This window comes from Macrotis lagotis, chromosome 1 (assembly GCF_037893015.1).
Source record: "Macrotis lagotis isolate mMagLag1 chromosome 1, bilby.v1.9.chrom.fasta, whole genome shotgun sequence".
NCBI lineage: Eukaryota > Metazoa > Chordata > Mammalia > Peramelemorphia > Peramelidae > Macrotis > Macrotis lagotis.
The window spans coordinates 649,979,408-649,992,175 of record NC_133658.1 but is presented as its reverse complement, the minus strand read 5'-3'; the positions used below and the strand labels follow the sequence as shown (position 1 = coordinate 649,992,175).

Here is a 12,768-nt window from a genome sequence, read left to right as displayed (position 1 = left end):
CACATGTATAAAAATATTCATATTCATATCCCATCTTTTTGTTGTGGCAAAGATTTGGATGTTGAGGGGATGTCCATCAATTGGGGAATAGACAAATTATAGTAGGTTATGAAATACTAAAGTTCTATTAGAAATCAGGAGGGATGGGATTTCAGAGAAGCCTGGAAAGGCTTTCATGAAGTGATGCTGAGTGAGATAAGCAGAACCACAAGAATATTGTACACCCTAACAACAACATGGGAGTGATGATCAACCTTAATGTACTTGCTCATTCCATCAGTCCGATAATCAGGGATAATTTTAAGGTACCCATGATGGAGAACAGCTTCTGTATCCAGAGAAAGGACCGTGAAGGTCAAAGATTATTACCTTCGATTTTTTTAAAGTTGTCTTATGTATGGGATAATTTTCCTATTTCTAATATTTTATTCCTTCCTCAAGGATTTTTTTTTCCTCTCAACACATTCAATTCTGATCAATGCATAGCATGGAAACAATGTAAAAATTACCAGATTACCTTCGGGGGGGGGGGGAGATGGAAGGGAGGTTTGGGGGGAAAAATCTGTAAAATTCAAAACCTTACAAAAATGATAGGTAGAAACTACTATTGCCTATGACTGGAAAACAAAATATTTATCAATTTAAAAAGGATAGTGTGAAATAAAAGATTCCTTTTGGAATCTCAACTGACTACAATAAAAACCAAGTTCTTCTCCCCAGATACTAGAGAAAGGGGATCCATTATCACAGACACATAGAATTTTGGAAGGGACCTCAGTGGCCATCTCATGCAAGCTGAACATGAAAAAATTTACCTCTATAAGTAACCATGTTGCAAGTGGCCATTCAGTCTTTGTATAAAAATAGTCATTGAGAAGGAATACAGTACATCCCTAGCCAGGCCATTTCTGCTTTAGCTAGCTTTAGTTCTTAGGGAATTTTTCCTTATATTATGTAAGCAGGGATTCAGGGGAATCTTTTCCTTGTAATAATTCTGTGTGGTAGTGAAGAGTTAGACTAGGATGCACAAACTCTCCTTCCAGTGACCCTTTGCATGTTAAAACATTCTCTGTTCTACAGTTTCTGGATCCTAGGCTTTATAAATACCTGAATATGAGAACAATGTTTCTAGTTCCTATGCCTCTACTTCTTGTTTTTCTGAGAAGCAGTTACAATCAACTGGGTTTTTTTTTTTCCTTCTTTTCTCCTTTTGAAAAGTCTTTTAATAATTTGCAAGCAGGCCAGCGCCCTTCCAACTCTGAAGTTCTCTGTCAAATTAAAATTACAAATATTCTGTAGATAAAAAAATGTCAGATATTGCTCAGAGGATAACCTATAAAAGTTTAAGGGTTCAGAGTGATTATTTGAATTCAGAGATGGACTTTTGTTTGCTTGTTTGTTTGCACTGTTAATTAATACTTATATATTATAAAGTAGATGCCTCCTAAAGGTAAGAGACTCACTGAAGAGAAAGAATCTAATTCCAATTTAGAATAATGAAAATGAACATACCTAGCAAAAGGACACTAGTATCATTCTACTAAATAGAATTAGGGAAAATTAATATACTTATGGAAGCATTCACCAACTCCTTAATTACAGTGCCTTCCCTCTACTGGCGTATTTCTCTTTTTGTTGTATAGAGCCTGTTTCATATATTGTATATATGAATATATGTATATATGTATATATATATATATATATGTATATACAATATAAGGGATGTTATCTCTCCCATTGGATAATAAGCTACTTTAGGGCAAGAACTGTCTCTTTTTCTTTTTCTTTTCCCCACACTTATCATAGTATCTGATACATAGTTAAGAACTTAATAATATTTACTGATAATTGATCCATTAGTTAATTGATTCACAAAATAGCTCAGTTTTTATTTAGGGCAATAGATATTCACTCTTATTTCAGTGTCTAGCTCTGTTATGTACACACAAGACATACTCAAATATATGTGTGTGGGTATATATAAATTGAACATTTGAGACTGGTCTTTCCATGATTCTGTGGAGTTGCAGAAGAAAAACATATGACTAGAATGAAAATGAAAATATGTGAAAGACTCCCACCATGTAATTAGGGATCATGCCCAACCAAAATAGCTCCTCCTATGTCTTACCTAATTACCCTCTCACCTCCAACTGATGACAGCTCGAAGAATAGTAAATAAAAAAAATGTATCTGGGAAGTCAAGAAGACCTAAGTTCAAATCCTAAAGCAAGAATGGGGGGAAAAATTGGAAAACTCAAGATAAATAAAATCTTTCTATAAAAAAGAAAGTTATCTTGGAGATAAGAATGGGCAAAACACTACCTCATAAAATGAGGGCAGTGCTCACTTCGGCAGCACATATACTAAAACTTGAATGATACAGAGAAGATTAGCATGGCCCCTGCGCAAGGATGATATGCAAATTCATGGAGCGTTTCATATTTTTTTTCTAGGATCTCATTTGTAGGAGACAATACGTGGGTTTCAACTATAAATTGAATGGAAAGGTCCCGTAGACCTTGGGGGTCATGTCTGTGTGGGGTGTTGAGGCATTTCACAGCTCAGAGGATGTTGGTGGGTAGAACAATATTTTCTAGTCCTGCTTACAAGGTGGGGCTGCCCCTGCTGTGGCAGCTGCAAGGAAACATCTCCACTGGATTTTGGGAATGACTACAGGGCAGGGCTTTCTTCAGCTCTCAGTGGTTTAATTTTCCTGCATTTTCCACATCCTGCCTCTTTCTTGGAGAACTTTGCTGCTTCAGGATGGTTGGCCTGCCCACTAAGTGTCAACTAATTGGCACTTGGTGAGGTTGGCTAGACGCTTCACAAGAGTTATTGACCTGTATTATGGTTTGGGGTATATATGGTCACTCCTGGACATAAGGGTTTATCCTAAAGAAAGCAAGGTGTAATATATACCAAATCTTTACAACATCACACTTTGCATAAACAAATGTATCAATTTGACAATGGCTTAAAAAAAGATGGCAATAGACTTATTATAATACAATAAAAATGAGTTGAAGTATTTGGAGAAACATGGGATGATTTGTATGCACTGTTGTAGAAAAAAAAATTGTATAAGCAAATCAGTAGTGACAAAATCACTAAGAGGAATTTTTAATAATTGAAATAAAAGTTTCAGAGATTTTTTTTATCCTCTCCTTTTAGCAGAGAGATAGGGATAAGTATGACAAAATACTGTAATATCTACCCTGTATTGGATGTTTATTTAATTGGATATTTACTTAACAAGGTTAAAGCAGGGCTGGAGGTGGAATTGAAATGACTGATGTCAAGACAAAAAATACATGTATATTTTTTAAAACCTTACTAATTTATAATGAGTTTATATATTCTATTTTGGTGGAGGGAATACCGACAATGGCAAAATTGGGGATTCTTACTGTAATGAAATGTAATAAAAGATATAATACTTCAAAAAAATGAGGGCAGAGGGGGTACTACCTGTGAAGCTTTGGAGGAAAATATCAACTGGTCTCCAATCAAGAAAGACTTCTTTAAGAGCTCAGAAAGAATTTTAAGAACAAAATAGAAAAACTGGGAAAAGAAATTCAAGAGAAAATTTTCATCTTGCAACAAAAAGTGATTGAAGAAAACAATTCCTTAAAAATATAATTGGGTAAATACAAAAAAGAAAAAATCTCCCTCAAAAATACAATTGACCAAATGGAAAAAGATAACAGCTCCTTTACAAAAAGAATTGGCTAAATGGAAAAAGGAGAGACACTTAATTATCTAGCTGTGTGGCCTTGGGCAAGCCACTTTAACCCCAATTGCATTGCAAAATCCTAAAAAAAAGCAAACAAAAAATATCTGAAGACAACAACTCTTGAAAAATAGATTATGATTACTGGAAGCTAATGATTGTATGGGAAACCAAAATCTCTCAAAAAAAATTTAAAAAACTGAAAAATAAAAGAAAATGCAAAATACTCATTAAAAAACAACTGGCCTGAGAAATAGGTATAGGATAAATAATTTAAGAAATATTGGTCTACCTAGAAGCTATGATTAAAAAAAAGATCATGGGTAGCATTCTTCAGGCAATCATCAAGGAGAACTGCCCTGATATCCTAGAAGCAGAAGGCAAAATAATCATCAAAAGATTTCACATTGAAATAGTTTTCCCTCACACCTGCTGAAAGGGATCCCAAAATGAAAACACCAAAGAATATTGTAACAAAATACCACATTTATCAGATCAAAGAGAAAATTCTGCAAGCTTCCAGAAAGAAACAATTCAATACTGAGGAAGCAGTCAGGATACAGGACCTGCTGCATCAAAAGTAATGTATGGAAGGACCAGGAATATAAAATTCCAGAGGGCAAGGGAGCTTGGATTGCAATCAAGTATCAACTATCCAACAGAATTGAGTTTACTCTTTTTGTTGCTGTTGTTGTTTTTGTTTTATTTTTAAATTTATTTATTTTTTTCACATAACTGCAATAGTCTTGTAAAATTAACATATTACCCACCCCAACTATAGAGAAATCTCAAGTAAAATAAAATGGGGGGGGGGGGGGAAGTGTGCTTCAGTTTGTATTCAGATACCAGCAGCTCTATATTTGGGATAGATCACATTCTTTATCATATATCCATCAGAGAAATTGCTTAAATATTTTTCCTCACAGTGGCACTTGCTAGCTGTATTACCCTTCATCCTATTCCTTTCCACCCCCATTTATTCTGTTCTCCCTCTCTTTTCACCCTGTCCCACCTCAAATGTATTGTATCCAACTCCTCTGTCTCATGATCTTCCCTCTCTTCTAACACCTATACTCCCACTTCCTTCTTCCTATCCTGTTTCTCCCATCCCTTTCCTCTCCTTTTTTCCTCTAGATTAAGGTAGATTTCTGTACTCGGTTGAGTATATATGTTATTTCCTCTCTGAGCCACTTCCAATGAGAATGAAAACTCACTTTTTTCCTCTCACCATCCACCTTGCACTCAATTGCAAAAGCTTTTTTCTTGCATCCTATGAGGAATAACTTAGTCTATTATTCCTCTCCTTTCCCTTTCTCTCAGTACATTCCTTTCTTATCATTAACTCCATCTTTATAATACATTATACTTCATATTCAGCTCCCTTCTGTGCCTTATCTATATATGCTCCTTCTAACTGTCCTAATAAATGAGAAGATTCATATAAGTTATTATTATCAACTTCCCATGCAGAGATTCAAGCATTTAATTCCTTATAATTTGCTCTTCCCACCCAGTCTCTCTGTGTTTCACCTGAGCCCTGTACTTGAAGATCAAACTTTCTGTTCAGTTCTACAGAAAAGTTTGGAAGTCCCAAATTTCATTGAATGTCCATTGTTTCTCCTGAAAGAGAATGTTCACTTTTGCTGGGGAGTTGATTCTCAGTTGTTATCCAAGTTCTTTTGACTTATGGAATATCACATCCCAAGCTCTATGAGCCCTAATATAGAAGCTACTAAATCCAGTGTAATCCTGACTGCAGGTTCATGATATTTAAATTGTTCCTTTCCAGCCACTTGTAATTTTTTTCTCCTTGACTTAGTAGTTATGAAATTTGACTATAATTTTTATGGGAGGATTCCTTTTTGGATCACTTCCAGGAGGTGATTAGTAGATTACCTCAATTTCTATTTTACCCTCTGCTTTTAGGGTATCAGGGAATTTTCCTGGAGAATTTCTTGAAAAATGAAGTCTGGGCTCTTTTCCTGGTCATGATTTTCAGGTAGTCCAATAATTTTTAAATGATCTCTTGTAGATCTGTTTTCCAGGACAGTTGTTTTTCAACTGAGATATTTCACATTTTCTCCTACTTTTTATTCCTTTGGTTTTGTTTTATTGTTTGTTGATTTCTCACAATGTCATCAGTTTCCCTTAGTTCCATTTCTACATTTGGAGGAATTATTTGCTTCAGAGAATTTTCTCATCTCCTTTTCCATCTGGCCAATTCTGCTTTTTAAGACTTTCTTTTCCTATGCTTTTCTCATTTGAAACTAAACTGGTACTTAAGATTTTATTTCTTTTAGTATTTTTTTGTATCTCCTTCAACAAGCTGCTGATTTGGTTTTCATGATTTTCCCACATTGTTCTCATTTCTCTTCTCAATTAGCCCTCTACTTCCTTTACTTGGTTTTCAAAATCTTTTTTTGAATTCTTCCATAGCCTTAGATATTTTTCTTGGAGGCTTTGGAAAAGGAAGCTTTGACTTTGTTATCTTCTGAGTGTGTATTTGGATGCTTCATGGGAACAATATAATTGTCTATGGTCAGATTTTTTTCTTCTATTGTTTGCTCATTTTCCTAGTCTGACTTGCATTTTAACTCTTTGTTAATGTGGGGCTCTGCTTCCAGGTGCAGTATGCAGTTTCCCAAGTGTTTGAGGGTTTTTGTAGCTGGTTCATTGACACCCCCATGGACCTCATTTTTTCAGGGTCTTATGAGATGCTATGACTGATCTCCTGGTCTTTGCTCTAGTCTGTGGATGACCAAAACCACTCTGCACTACCCCTGGAACTATGAGGAGGGTCCCTGCTTTGCTATGGCAAGTAACAATCCTTTTTCTGAGCCTGGGTTATGAGTATTGATAAAGCAACAGAAAACCCCCTTACTGTTGGCGAGTGGAAGCAGCTGCTAGGTGGCTACCTGATGGGTGTCTCTGCAGGCCTGTGCCTGGTTCCCAAGGCCAGATCTGTGCTGAGACCTGCACTAGACTGAGCTCTGTGCTTATTCTGATGTAGCAAATTTTTCCTGTTGACCTTCTTTGCTGTCCTTGTCAATCCCTGTACTGAGAGGTCTGGAAAACAGCATGGTTCCATGGATTCAGGCTCCCCAGGAACTCAGGTGCCCTGTGGGCTGTTTCCGGATGATTGGAACTGGTTTGCTCTAGCATGGTGTTGTCTGGGCTATGCTGGTGTCCATTTCAATCCTGATGTAACAGACCTTTGCTGCAGATATTCCAAGTTGTTTTGGACCAGAAAATTGTTTCAACCCATCTTTCTGTGTGTTCTGTCACTTAAGAATTTCTTTTGAGTCATAATTTAAAGACATTTGGAGTTATCTGGGGGATAGTTGCCAGGATTTTGCACCCTCACTCTGCATTTTGTCTCCACCCCTGAGCATGCACTTTCAGCGGAAAAAGATGGCTATTTACTGAAATAAGCAACTTCCAAACTTTCCTGATTTAAAAAGAAACAGAGCTAAATGGAAAATTTGATCTTCAAATAAGTGACTCGAGATATAGGAACAGGTAAACTGGAGAAAAGAAAAAGACTTCTCTTCAGTAAGATTCAACTGGTTAAATCCCTATCTGGAAGGAAGATTCTCATAACACTTGAGAATCATAACTCTATTAGAGGGAGTTTTCTTAGGTTGATGGTATGGACATGAGTTGATTTTGATGGAATACTTCTTTTTTTTCAAAATTTATTTATTTATTTTTGAATTTTAAAATTTTTCTCATAATCTCACCCCCCACACACACATCCCAGAAAAGGGAGTTTGTTAGTCTTTACATTGCTTCCTAACAATACATTGATCTAAATTGAATGTTGAGAGAGAAATCTTATCCTTAAGGAAAAATATGAGATAGCAAAATCGCATAATAAGATAATAGTTTTTTTTAAATTAATAGTAATTAAAATAATAGTTTTTGGTCTTTGTTCAAACTATAGAATTCTTTATCTGTATATATAGATTATATTCTCCATCACAGATACACCAGTATTGTCCCTGATTGTTGTACTTATGAGATGAGCAAGTTGATTAAGATTGATTATCAATCCCATATTGCTGTTAGGGTGTACAATTTTCTTGTGGCTCTGCTCATTTTGGTCAGCATTAGTTCATGAAGATCCTTCCAGACTTCTATCAATTCCCATCCCTCCTGATTTCTAATAGAACAGTGGTGTTCCATAGCATACATATACCACAATTTATTCAGCCATTCCCCAACTGATGGACATTCACTCAATCTCCAATTCTTTGCCACCACAAACAGAGCGGCTATGAATATTTTTGCACAAGTGATATTTTTACCCTTTTATTTTAGATCTTTCAAGGCAATGATGTTAAGTGGCCCAAGTCCACATGGTTAGGTCATTATTAAGTGTCTGAAGCTGGATTTAAACTCAGGTACTCCTGACTCCAGGGCTGGTGCTCTATCCACTGTTTGACCTAGCTGCCCCTATTTTTAAACTATTTCATGAACTCTTCAGGGTATAGACACAGAAGTGGTATTGCTGGAACAAAAGATATGTATATTTTTATTGCCCTTTGGGCATAACTCCAAATTGCTCTCCAGAAAACTTAGATGAGTTCACAGTTCCACTAAAAACCCATTAGTGCTCCGGATTTCCCACATCCCCTCCTACATTGATCATTGTCCTTTCTGGTCATATTGGTCAGTCTGAGAGTGTGAGGTGGTACATCATAAATGTTTTAATTTGCATTTCTATATTCATTAATGATTTAGAGGAATTTTTCATATGAGTAGGTATCTCTTTGATTTCCTTATCTATAAATCACCTTTGCATATCATTTGACCATTTATCAGTTGGGGAATGGTGCATTTTTTTTATAAATTTGACTCAGTTCATTATATAATTTAGAAATGAGTCCTTTGTGAGAAATACTAACTGTAAAAATTATTTCCCAATTTGCTATGTTTCTTTTGATCTTTTACAGTGGTTTTGGTTGTGCAAAAGTTTTTCATTTAATGTAATCAAAATTACCTAGATTATTTTTAATGGTGTTCTCTGTCTCTTCCATGGTCATAAACTGTTTCCCTTTCCATAGATCTGTTGGTAAACTATTCCTTGGTCTTCTAGTACAGTTATAATATAGTCTTTTATAACTAAATCCTGTAACCATTTTAAATATTGTAAATATTTAGGGTGTGAGGTGTTGGTCTAATCCAAGTTTCTGCTATGCTAACTTCCAATTTTCCCAACATTTTTTATCAAAGAGAGTTTTTATCCCAAAAGCTGGACTCTTTGAATTAATCAAATAGTAAATTGCTATAATCATTTCCTGCTATTGCACCTCGTTTATTCCACTGATCCACCACTCTATTTTTTAGCCAATATCAGACAGTTGTGATGACTGATGTTTTATAATAGAATTTTAGATCTGGTAAGGCTAAGCCACTTTCTTTTGCACTTATTTTCATAAAATCCCTAGAAATTCTTGACTTTTTATTTCTCCACATGAATTGAATTGCAATTTTTCTAACTCATTAAGGTCATTTTTTGGAATTTTGATAGGTAGGGCACTAAATAAGTAGTTTAATTTTGGTAGATTTGTAATTTTTATTATATTAGCTCAGCCTATCCATGAAGAGTTGAAATTTGCCCAGTTTTTTAAATCTAATTTTATTTGTGAGAGAAGTGTTTTGTAGTTGTTTTCAATGGGTTTCTGGGTCTACCTTTGAAGGTAGACTCCCAAATATTTTATATTATCTGAAGTTATTTTTGAATTGGATTTCTCTTTCTAGCTCTTTCTGCTGAATCTTGTTAGTAAAATATAGAAATGCTGAGGATTTATGAGGATTTATTTTATATTCTGTGACTTTGCTAATGTTGCTAAATGTTTTTAGTAGTTTTGTAGATGATTTTTTAGGATTTCCCTAGGCATACCATCATGTCATCTGCAAAGAATGAGAGTTTTGTCTGTTTCCTGCCCTATTCTAATTCCTTTGATTTCTTTTTCTTCCCTCATTGATGAAGCTAACATTTTTTTTGCAAGGCAATGGGGTTAAGTGGCTTGGCCAAGGACACATAGATAATTATTAAGTGTCTGAGGCCAGATTTGAACTCAGGTACTCCTGACTCCAGGGCTGGTGCACTATCTACTGTGTCACCTAGACAACCTTGAAGCTAACATTTCTAATACGATATTGAATAGAAGTGGTGATAGTCAGCATCCTTGTTTCACCCCTGATCTTATTGGGAATGCATCTAGCCTACCCCATTGCATATAATGCTTGTTGATGGTTTCAGATAGATACTGCTAATCATTCTAAAGAACAATGCATTTATTTTTATGTTCTCTAGTGTTTTTAGTAGGAATGGGTGTTGCATTTTGTCAAAGACTTTTCCAGCATTTATTGATATAATCACATTATTTCTGATAAGTTTGTTATTGATATAGTTAATTAAACTGTTTCCCTAATATTGAACCAACACTGCATTCCTGGGATAAGTCCTGCATGGTCATAGTGTATTATCCTAGTAATAACTTGCTGTAATCACTTTGCTAAGATTTTATTTAAGATTTTTGCATCTATATTCATTAGGGACATAGGTCTATAATTTTCTTTCTCTGTTTTAATTCTTCCATGTTTAAGCATTAGCAGAATATTGATATCATAGAAACAGTTATGCAAAGTTATCTCCTCACCTGTTTTGACTAAGAATTTATATAGAATTGAACCACTTGGAGCTTAAATGTTTGATAGAATTAACCTGTGAATCTATCTGCCCTGCAAGATATTTTCCTTAGGGAGTTCAATAATGGCTTGTTGAATTTCTCCTAGATAGGGTTATTTAGGTTTTTAATTTCCTTTTCATTGAATCTGGGGAACTTATATTTTTGTAAATATTCACTTAGATTAACAAATTCATTAGCATACAGTTGGGCAAAATAATTCTGAATTGTTACTTTAAGTTTTTTCTCATTGTTGGTGAATTCACTTTTTTGTCATTTATGATACTGGTAATTTGGTTTTCTACTTTCTTCATTTTAATCAAATTAACCAGAGGTTTATCAATTTTCTTGTTTTTTTCATAAAACCAACTCTTGGTTTTATTTATTAATTCAATAGTTTTCTTGCTTTTGATTTTATTAATCACTCATTTAATTTTTAGAATTTCTAACTTGGTATTTAATTGCAGGTTTTTAATTTGTTCTTTTACTAATTTTTTTAGTTGCATGTTTAGTTCATTGCTTTTCTCTTTCTCCAATTTATTCATGTAAGCATTTAAAGATATGATATATTCCCTGACAACTGCCTTGGCTGTGTCCCAAAAATTTTGGTATTTTGTATCTTTACTGTCATTATCTAGGATGAAATCATTCTTTCAATAATTTTTTGTTTGATCCACTCACTTTTTAAAATGAGTTTATTTAGTTTCCACTTAGTTTTAGGCCTATTTATCCTTGGCCCATTATTACATATGATTTTTATTGCATTTTCTTCTGAGAAGGATGTATTCACTATTTCTGCCTTTCTGCATTTGATTTTTATTTAAGGTTTTTATGCCTTAGTCAATTTTTGTATGAGTTGCATGTACTGCAGAAAAAAGTATATTCCTTTCTATCCCATTCAACTTTCACCAAAGGTATATCAAGTCTAGGTTTTGTAACATTCCATCTACCTCCTTAACTTCCTTCTTGTTTATTTTATGGTTAGAGTTATCTAAATCTGAGCTTTCCCACCAGTAGAGTTTTGTTGTCTATGTCTTCCTCTAACTCATTCAACTTCTCCTCTAAATATTTGTTTGCTATACCATTTGGTTTATACATATTTAGCATTGAAATTACTTTATAGTCTGTGGTACCTTGTAGTTGGTTATAGTTTCCTTCCTTATCTCTTTTAATGATGTCTATTTTTGCAGCTGCTGAGATAAAGATTGATACCCCTGCTTTTTTCACTTCAGCTGAAGCAAAATATATTTTGCTCCAACCTTTTACCTTTACTCTGTATGTATCTCTCTGTTTCAAATGAATTTCTTGTAAGAAGCATATTATAGAATTCTAGGTTTTAATCAACTCTGCTATTCACTTACATTTTATGGGAGAATTTATCCCATTCACATTCAAAGTTATAATGACTAACTCTTTATTGTCTTCCATGCTATTTTCCATTTTGTTTATATTTTCCCCTTTTTTCACTTTATCCATATTCTACAGTATTTTGTTTCTGAATATTACCACCTTCATTGTGTTCCCCCACCATATATCAAGTCCCATTTCCCTTTCTTCCCTCTTTCTCTTTGACCCTTTTTTCTTCTCTTAGTTCCTCTTCCCCCCTGCTTCCCCTTTTTATGCCTGAATGGTAAGATAAGTTTCTCAACTTAGCTGAGTGTATGTATGTTAAATTTATGCCTAATCTGGTGACAGTAAGGTTCAGGTGGTTCTCACATACTCCTTTATTCCCCACTATTGCAATATGACCTTTGTACTTCTTAATGTAATGTGATTCACCCTATTCAATCCCCTATATCCTCCTGTCTCTTTACTGTCCCCCTCTTTAAGGAGATATTGTTTTAAAATCATTCTATCAGGGGTGGCTAGGTGGCACAGTGGATAAAGCACCAGCCTTGGAGTCAGGAGTACCTGAGTTCAAATCCCGCCTCAGACACTTAATAATTACCTAGCTATGTGGCCTTGGGCAAGCCACTTAACCCCATTTGCCTTGCACAAACCTAAAAAAAATCATTCTATCAGAGTCATGCATAAGTCATGAATGTCCATCACATAGGGCTAATATTCTCTTTAATAGATTTACAATTCTCGAGAGTTATGAAAATCTTTCTCCCAGGTGGAGATATAGTCAGTTTCATCTTATTGGATAGCTGGTTTTTTTTCCATGTGTCTCTTGAGTCTCCTGTTTGATGTCCCAAATTTTTATTTAAGTTTGGTCTTTTCATCAGGATGAGTTGGAAGTCTCCTATTTCATTAAATATCTATCTTTTGCCCTGGAAGAGAAGATTCAGTTTTGCTGGATATTGTATTCTTGGCTGAATTTCAAACTCCTTTGCTCTT

The 12,768-nt window shown here is 34.7% G+C and overlaps 1 non-coding gene across 1 annotated transcript; it reads left to right on the top strand.

Annotated features, from left to right (window-relative positions):
- The first annotated feature begins 2,342 nt into the window (after nt 1–2,342).
- On the top strand, nt 2,343–2,449 carry LOC141510369 (U6 spliceosomal RNA). Its single transcript, XR_012474865.1, has one exon. It is a non-coding gene; the product is annotated as a U6 spliceosomal RNA (small nuclear RNA).
- The last annotated feature ends 10,319 nt before the right edge of the window (nt 2,450–12,768 follow it).